Genomic DNA, 8,975 nt, shown 5'->3' with positions numbered 1-8,975 from the left:
ATGTATAATATCATGTCATCTGCAAAAAGCGAAAGCTTGACTTCATCTTTGCCAATTTGGATGCCTTTGATTTCCTTTTGTTGTCTGATTGCTGATGCTAGAACTTCCAGCACTATGTTAAACAACAACGGTGAGAGTGGGCATCCCTGTCGTGTTCCTGATCTCAGGGAAAAAGCTCTCAGTTTTTCCCTGTTGAGGATGATGTTAGCTGTGGGCTTTTCATAAATGGCTTTTTTGATCTTTAAGTATGTTCCTTCTATCCCGACTTTCTCAAGGGTTTTTATTAAAAAAATATGGAACGCTTCACGAATTTGCGTGTCGTCCTTGCGCAGGGGCCATGCTAATCTTCTCTGTATCGTTCCAATTTTAGTATATGTGCTGCCGAAGTGAGCACTTGTTAGGTTTTCTATATGAAAATTATATATGCACTGCAGGAGTGGATACATCTTTATTCCCAAAAAATGAAAAAAAGATAATAAATTGTCTCTTATTTTTTTTTTTTTCACATCGTCGAGGCTTCTTAGTTTGCTAGATGAAAATATTGGTCAGATGTATGCAATGTTTATAAATAAGATGAAGGTATTATTTTTGGCACATTAGCTATTTTATAGCAAAGAAAGCTGAGGTTTGGAGATGTTTACCACTGCAGAAGATCAAGTATGAACCTGGCATTGTGGATGAATCTCAAAATGTGTCTGTATGTGTATGTTACAGAAAGATTTGATAGCTAGATGTCTCCTTCTTTCCTTCCATTTGTCTTTTTTCTGTGAACAATTAATTTTGTTTGAAAAGCTGGCATACTGTGCATAATTTTTAATACCTGCACCAGCTTCTTTTCATTTACAAAATTATAAGTGGAATTTACTTTGGATTTTCAGAGATCGTTTCACTGAATTAGCTCTTCACCAATGGTAATATTGTGATTTTATTTAAAGAAAGCAATAACAGAAAATAGGTATAAATAGTGACCTTTTGGCTTGGTCTTGTAAAGTTTATTGTGGCTGTATGATCTAAGAGCATTTTTCTTAGGATTACTACTTATTATAAACTGGTTTTAGTCATATTTCTCTTTGCCAGACAGCCTGTCATTCTCACCCCTGGGACTTGAAAAACTCTCCCCCCCCCCCATTTATTTTGTTGTTTTAAAATGCCCAAATGAACTCCATTTTTTAAAGGTTAGGATGTTAAATTAACTTTGTGCTATCAAACTTCATTGGATAATCCTTTGGAAGGTGTGTAAAGGTGTATTTAATAAAGGAATCAAAAGGGAAGACACCTGTAAACTGCAACACTATATAGAGGAGGTAATAGAAACTGGTAAAGTTGTAACAGTTTGAGTGATTTGTAAACTTGTAGGGATTGAAGAGCTATAGTGAATGTGCCAATGATTAGCAGTGGTTTGTAATAATGAGTGCTATTTCAATATGACTTTTTTTTTCCAGTGCCACTTTTATTATCAGGAGAAATTTGGGTATTTTTAATGTAGCTTTTCAGACACTGTATAGCCCTCATTGATTTTCTGACACTCACTACATCCTGAAGTCCTGAGAACTCTCTTGATGTTAATTTTTATAGTGCACATACCAAAAAATACGCTAAGTGCTTGTGATGTTCTAATCCTAAAATCACATTTTGCAACCAGATGATCCTTAAAAATTTGTTTCCCAGAAGATCATAATCCAGTATTGGAAAATCTGTATTTTAATATTAGATGCTTTCTTAGTTAGCATCTGTTTTGTAAGGTTCATAATTCAGTAAAATGCCATGTTTCAAAGAACAGAGTATTTTTAAATAATTATGCGTGGGTAAGCCAATTTGGAAGTATGAAAAATTTTAATTCTCTGAATATTAGGAATGTACTGGTAGAGAGAACAGAAAGAAGATCTGGGACCTGGGACAGGGTCCACTGTGATATCACAGGTAAGAGAAAAAACTTTCACCAGAAAGAGCCAAATGAGATATATTGTTATGCATAAATCATTACACAGCTGTGTATCAGGCATCTCGTGCTGGATTCATCAGACTGTTGGTAAAGAAAAAGAAAGTGGGAAGTGGGGGAGGGGGAGGGGCCATGGAATAGTCAAGAGCAGGTAAAAATCCCATTATAATGGATTTCATGAGGCAACTAAATTGTTTTGTAGTGACTGGATACATTGCTGTAAATATTTCTATTCTGCAGGATGGATAAAAAGCTTAAGCATAGCTTATCAAAAGCAAATTAAGAAGGATAAAAGAATCAGTGCTTTGAAAGCCGAATTAAAAATGGAGTAGTGAATGATATACTTACACCATATTCTTCTGGCTCAGTGGCTTTTTTTGTTTTCCTGTTTGCAAAGTCTATAGATTTTTAGAGGGTTGGGTATTGGTATATTTGAAGAAGGAAGATGTAAGAGACACTAATATAGTCTTGTTGATATAGTAAATTCACACAATAGTGACTGAATAAATAAACTTGAAAGTTAATTGCTGCTTGAGGCAGGGTTATAGTGACAAAGTGAACGTACTATCATGGCCTGATTGAACATCCATATGCCCTTCTTTGCCTTCCTTATAGAAAGAGTGCTCTAAACCTGAAATCATTATCTCTTTCTCTGATTTTCTGTGATATTCTTCACAGTAACTTGAAAATCAAAGGAGCTGGCCTCTTAAATTAACTCAAGTGGTTTCCAAGTAGTATAAGTGGCTTTCAGTGTAGATCCAGCAAACTGTTCAAGAAAATTACTTCTCTCATAGAGGTACAAACTCTTGCCATAAAAATAGTTTTTTTCAGTGATGATGGATCATTTGGAATAGAATGGTAACAAGAACAAGTAAAACACTCTTGCATGAGAAACCTCTTGACCTCTGTGCATCAATGTTCTATAGAATGCATCCTACTAGTTTCGGCCCCTCAACAATATTTATCCTATACTAAAGACTAAGCCTTTTATGTCCTATCTGCATTAATAAAATAAGACATCATTGCCCTCCTAATTTCCCATTGCAGACACCCACCATGTGACATCTTGAAAACACAGAATTTTGGAGACAGAATAGTCATTATGTCTCCATTTTATAGATGAAGCAAATGAAGATCAGTCCAATTACTGTTTGAGCAGGTACTAGGCCTCAGGCATCCTAACTGCCTGTATTCGTTTTCCTCTTCTCTCTAGAGTTTCACTACTTCCCAGTTCCCAAAACTCAAGATTCTAATCCTGTTCTTCCCTGGGTTATAAGGTTCTTCTTAGAATTAATGTCATTAAGCACTTGCTAAGTGTAAGAGATCTGGCTAGGCAAAAGATCTCGCTGTGACCCTCAAGCCAGTCTGATCAAGTACCTGAGAAGTTGAGTAGGGATATGAATTCTCTGGCTCCACTTCATACCTACTGAAACAAAATCTATGTGTGTAGGTCTCAGGACTATATTTAATTTTTTTTAACATTTATTTTTTTTGAGGGACACAGCACAAGTGGGAGAGGGGCATAGAGAGAGAGGGAGACACAGAATCCGAAGCAGGCTCCAGGCTCCGAGCTGTCAGCACAGAGCCCGGTGCGGGGCAATACCCTAAGATAAATAAAATGATGAGATGGATTTGGTACTGTTGCTTAAGAAATACGTACACATGGAGTATAACTAATTATTTTGTGCGATGGCTTGATCTTCCCCCACGACTCTTTCCTCCTTTAGTCCTTTCCATCTCAGTCAATGACAGCTGTCATCTACCAAGGTGCTCAACCCAGAAAGCCTGGAACCATCACTTCTCCTTCATCTGTTCTATTAGTGTTTTCTACCTCCATTGCTTCTAGGATTTCCTTCCTTCCACCTGTTCTCTACAAATATAGCTGAAGTGATACATTTCCAAAGTGAACATATTCATTCTCCTTTCCTATGTAAAACCTTCTGATAGCCTGTATCAGTGTTGCCAAAGTATGTTCTCTGTAACTATATAATAGATATAATATAAAAAAGAAATGAAAGCCCTACCTTAGACCACATGGGCTGCTTCGATAAAATATCATAGATTGTGTGGCTTGAACAAAACACTTATTTTTCAAAGTTCTGGAGGCTGAGAAGTCTGAGATCAGGATGTCAATATGGTTGGGTTCATTCTGATGAGGGCCCTCTTCCTGGCTTGCAGACTATTGCCTTCTTGCACACCTCACATAGTGGAGAGTGGAAGCCATTGTGTCTCTACCTCTTCTCATAGTTGTACTCATCCTATCAGGGCTGCCCCACTCTCATGACCTCATCTAAACCTAATTACCTTCCAAAGGCCCTACTTCCTAATACCATTACATTGGGGAATAGGAATTGGAACTTATGAATTTTGTGGGGACACATTTAGTCCATAGCAATCCTCACAGTCCAATCAGTCTTAAAAATGTTGAGTTACCCAGAGAAGGATTTTAAATATTGGTATTTTTATAGCAGAATTTTGGCTTTTATATGCATTGTATAACTTTAAGAGGGTGGTGTATATTGTAGGCACTATTTTCCAGAGATCTTTAACTATAGAACTCCTTTTTTCTACAGAGATCCTGAGGAACTAATGTCCAGGAAATGCACTCTAGTGGGCTGCATCTTGGCACTGGGCATCTCTAGAGTTTTTGTTTTTTTCAAATCCCATTACAGAAGCCTATTACTAGCTTGGCAGATGTGTGGGACCATTGCTGTAAGGGAGTCATTTCATATTTTACTGTGTCTCTTGGGGCCAGGAGGGAAGAAATGTTTTCGATATGTTTTCTCTTGCCTTGACTCCTGCTCTTGGGAGACTGTGATTTTTAAGACTTAGTGACCTAAAAAATATTATGAATATTTTAAAAAATGTCTTAAATGTGAATGGACTCAGTGTTCTACTGTAGCCAGTATAGCCAAGTAGATTCCAACTTCATGATAAAATTAAAAGCTTCCATAAAAGAAAAAAATGATGATAAAAACATTTGATTGCTTATAGACAAAAGAATTGGAAATGAAACAAGATTCCTTAATCTTCTTATCAGCTTGTTGATGTCAAGTAGATACTACTTATACTTTATGTTAATGATGAGTCAAAGAAATGAAGTCAGTTGTACACAATAGAATTTTATTTAAATAAGCCCACATTAAACTTTTAAGTTAAATGTAACTTCAGTAACTCTTTATTGTCTCCTAGGTAAAAATATGTAATTTTTGTAAAATAAATATAGAAATTTTTGTTCTTCATTTCCTTAGTGCATCATAATGGAATATAGATTTTAAAATAATAAATGCATAAAAATATAATATTTAAAAAGCAAAAATAATTTAATAATGGAAAATGGAAACATCATATATTTTCAAACTGTCAGTGCTAAACATTTGAATATTTGAAAAATCTACATATAGGCCAGTATGTTGGACATTTGCATGTCATGAAAAAATAGGTCATTTTTAAAAGAAGTATATAATATGTAACCAATCACTTACTTGTGGCTACTTTTGGTGACAGTGTTTCCTGGAGCTAAAATAAATGAGATTTGGAGAATAATCTATCTCAAGAATTTAAAAACAATGTCCAGTTACTTGTGGGTAGTTTTGTTTTTTTTTTTTTTTTGTGGAGTATACTTAAAGACTGTCCAGTTGATTAGTAAACATTGCATAAACTTATTTTAAAGTATATTTGTTAAATTCCCATTAACATGCTTAATGTATTTTTTGTTCGAACCTCTAGACACTTTTTCAGGTCAAATATCTTTAAGCTTAAGAAAATGGGTTCAACTGTTAAACTGAGAAAAGTACAAAAATATGCTAGCTTCCCATTTTTCTAGATTTGTAGATGCTCTGTAGTATATTTGTTATATTTTTACATAGTTTTTCTTGCTTTTTGTTACATGTAAACATTTATGAACCCCATATCAAGCAAATGATAGATGGTTGCCAGTGGGAGCAAATTTAGGGAAAAATTAAAATATACTAAGTCACTTCATGTTTTATTAATAATAGAGGAGTTCCAGGTTAGACCTGGAAAAGTTTAAATGGAGAAATGGAAAGGATTACATTGCAAAGGAATGTTGATTAAGCATGATGGTAGTAATCAAGATGATTTCATATACTTGATTTATATTGAAATGTATAAAAAATTACATGAAGTCAAAAAGATTTTTTTACTTGTTGCAAAGTGAAGTTTTACCCAATTTATCCTGACTCCATTCTCTATACACAGCATGTTTGTGCAAGCTTGATTTTATATTCCTGTTTTTATTTTTTGGTGTATTTTGAATAATGAATGATTTTCTTTTGTTTTATAAAATGAAGTCCAGTGTAACAATAATGTAGAAATTTTATTGTCACCTTATAGATGAATTTTAAAATATTCTTTTTTTTCCTATTTAGATAGTAGTTGTTGCTATAAGGAAGTTACTGCATCATAGGTCTTTTTGAAAATACATTTGTACACTTAAAACAAGTGCACACACCCAAATAAAACCAGAATTCTACTGTTTTAAGTACATGATAGCTAAAGCATGTTATCTTTAGAGCGGAAGAGTTAATTGAATTCAGCAAATATATTTTAGAAGTTTACCTACAGCATCTCTCAGAGTGCCTATTGCAAAACTCAGTTGACACTAGATTTGGGGGGGATGAGGGAGCAGATGAAAGCATTTTGTTAGCTAAAGCAAGTTATGTATAAAGGTATGTAAATACTACTTGTTCTCAAGATTCTTTCAATTAGCTGGGGATTCAAACAAGTAAAGACAGAAAAGCAGGCATTTGGGGGAGAAAGAACTGAATGTGGAAGAGAAGGAAATGCGGATGCTTAGGAAGTGCTTTGCTTCTGCAGGATGCGTGGCCCATGTGCTTGGAGTTTAGTGCTCTGTAGGGTGGAATGAGAACTAAACCTGGAGGAGTGGGTCAACTCCTAATTTTAGAGAGATTTTAACCTAGACAACATTTGTACTTAAATGGTTAGGACATGTGTGCATCTTGAACATGTTCTAATTGGAGAGGTGACATGGCATTAGAGAGCTGATTGGATAGCAGTGTTCACCAAGTGATCTGTAGACCTGAAAAAGAGAGGCTGCCAGAAGTGTTACAGACAAGAGACAAACCAGGCCATGTGGCTGCAGTCTGTGCTATGTTTCTCAAATTAGTATTTTTATTTTCTCAGTTCTTATAGGCTAGCTTTCCAGTGTTTACTGGCAACTCTACAAGACTTTTTCTCTTAGCCTATTTTAGCTAATGCTTTCTTAAATTCATATCATAATACCTTTCCTCTTTTTCTTAGGATATTTAGATATAGTGACCTTATTAAAATACTATTTTAATATTAAAATCCTTAGTTAAGATTGTGTGCACGTGTGTGTGTGTGTGTGTGTGTGTGTGTGTGTGTGTGTGTAGCATTGGCTGCTATAGCTGTTCATCCTGGTTATCATTAGAAACTCCAAATATGTGTAGGCCATAATTGGAAAAGAAAAAGTATGTATGACTTCCCTTAAGATAAATTATCCTTTTATTATTCATAGTCAGATTTGACTAAGACTTTTGGAACATGAACTATTCTCCAGGTACTTTCATTTACTAGTGATAATTAACTTTTGTACTATATAATAAACAGTCATTGTGCTAACACATTACATATATTATTCCACTTCATAATTGCTGAAGTGTATATATTATCTTACTACTTTCTTAGAAGAATAACTTGAGGTTTAAAGACATTAAATATTTTTCTAATGTCAGGCAGCTAATGAATGATTAAGTAATGAAATTGGTCTAGTTTCAAAAAATGCTACTTTTTCATCAATTAATATAATTGAATCCTTGAAAAAATAGCTTTATGCAGTCTATATTATTCCAATTTAATTTTTGATTAGGGGACAGGCTCATTCATCTAGGTAGAAAAAGGCTAAACTCAAATTAAATACAGGGTTTCAGAGCACCTGGGTGGCTCAGTCGGTTAAGCCTCTAACTCCTGACTTAGGCTAAGGTCATGATCTCATGGTTCATCAGTTCAAGAACCGAATTAGGCTCCACCCTGACAGTGCAGAACCTGCTTGGGATTCTCTCTCCTCTTCTCCCTGTGTCTCTGTCCCTTCCTTGTTCATGTGCTTGCGTGCACGCTCACTCTTTCTGTTTCTGTCTCTCTCTCTAAATAAATAAATGAATTTAAAAAATAAACAAGATTTCAAGGCATCAGATTTCATGATTTACATGTTGTATCAACTTTCCCAGGTTTTAGGGCTAAGTAACAAAGTAAAATAACAAATAATTTGGGATTCCAAGGTCCCTGTTAATCGGTGACCTCTAAAATATCAGTAGCTCGTTTGTTTTAATCATTCGTACCCCAGTTTTGTTTCTGTTAATTACAGTCTCAGATTCAGTGGTTTATGGTATGAAGTTTATCAACAAATAAATAATTTTAGTAAATTTAATTTCTATATTGTCTAGCATTGGGACCTTAAAGCTCCATATTCTTCCTCAGAGCTTTATTTAATGTTGCCTCTAGTTATCCACTGGAAATGGTATGTATGACCCCAGGCATCTTCATGGTAGATTTTTCTGCCACTTTCTTCTGTCTATTCTATGCAGCTGCCTAATGAGTCATTTCAATGTCTACTTCATATTTCCCAGCTGCATTTCATTTAGTTACCCAATATACTGCACATGCATGAAGAAACACTTACAAGGTTCGTGTTCAAGAATGCTTAGATTAGTGGGTGGCTTAGAGAGGGGGAGGAGGATGACAGAAAGAAATTAATGGATTCCCCACAGAAAGGTAATTCTTTAAAATGCACAATAAAGAATTTCTTATAACCCAGATCACCCTGTCAACATACATAATAAAGCTTGAACATACACCTATCTTAACTTTTGAAAAAACTCTTAATTTATTATGGAAAAGCTTGTTACCATTTGCTTAAGCATGCACAGAAGAGCTAAATGATTGGTTTTAAAATGTTTGATAATGCAGAGTTAATTGATGGGTCTTTGGGGCTTAGGATTCTTAGGAATGATATTTTAAAATCTACAATACAAGC

The 8,975-nt window shown here is 34.8% G+C and overlaps 1 non-coding gene across 1 annotated transcript; it reads right to left on the bottom strand.

The window, feature by feature from the left end:
* Positions 1-287: 287 nt before the first annotated feature.
* Positions 288-394, bottom strand: LOC124521361 (U6 spliceosomal RNA). The gene has a single exon (XR_006964461.1). It is a non-coding gene; the product is annotated as a U6 spliceosomal RNA (small nuclear RNA).
* Positions 395-8,975: the final 8,581 nt, after the last annotated feature.

Source organism: Lynx rufus, unplaced genomic scaffold (genome assembly GCF_022079265.1).
Source record: "Lynx rufus isolate CCGP_SWC_20201006 ecotype Redwood Valley unplaced genomic scaffold, mLynRuf1.p SCAF_3, whole genome shotgun sequence".
Taxonomy (NCBI): domain Eukaryota; kingdom Metazoa; phylum Chordata; class Mammalia; order Carnivora; family Felidae; genus Lynx; species Lynx rufus.
The sequence above is the reverse complement of the archived record's forward strand: the minus strand, read 5'-3'. Positions and strand labels throughout refer to the sequence as shown.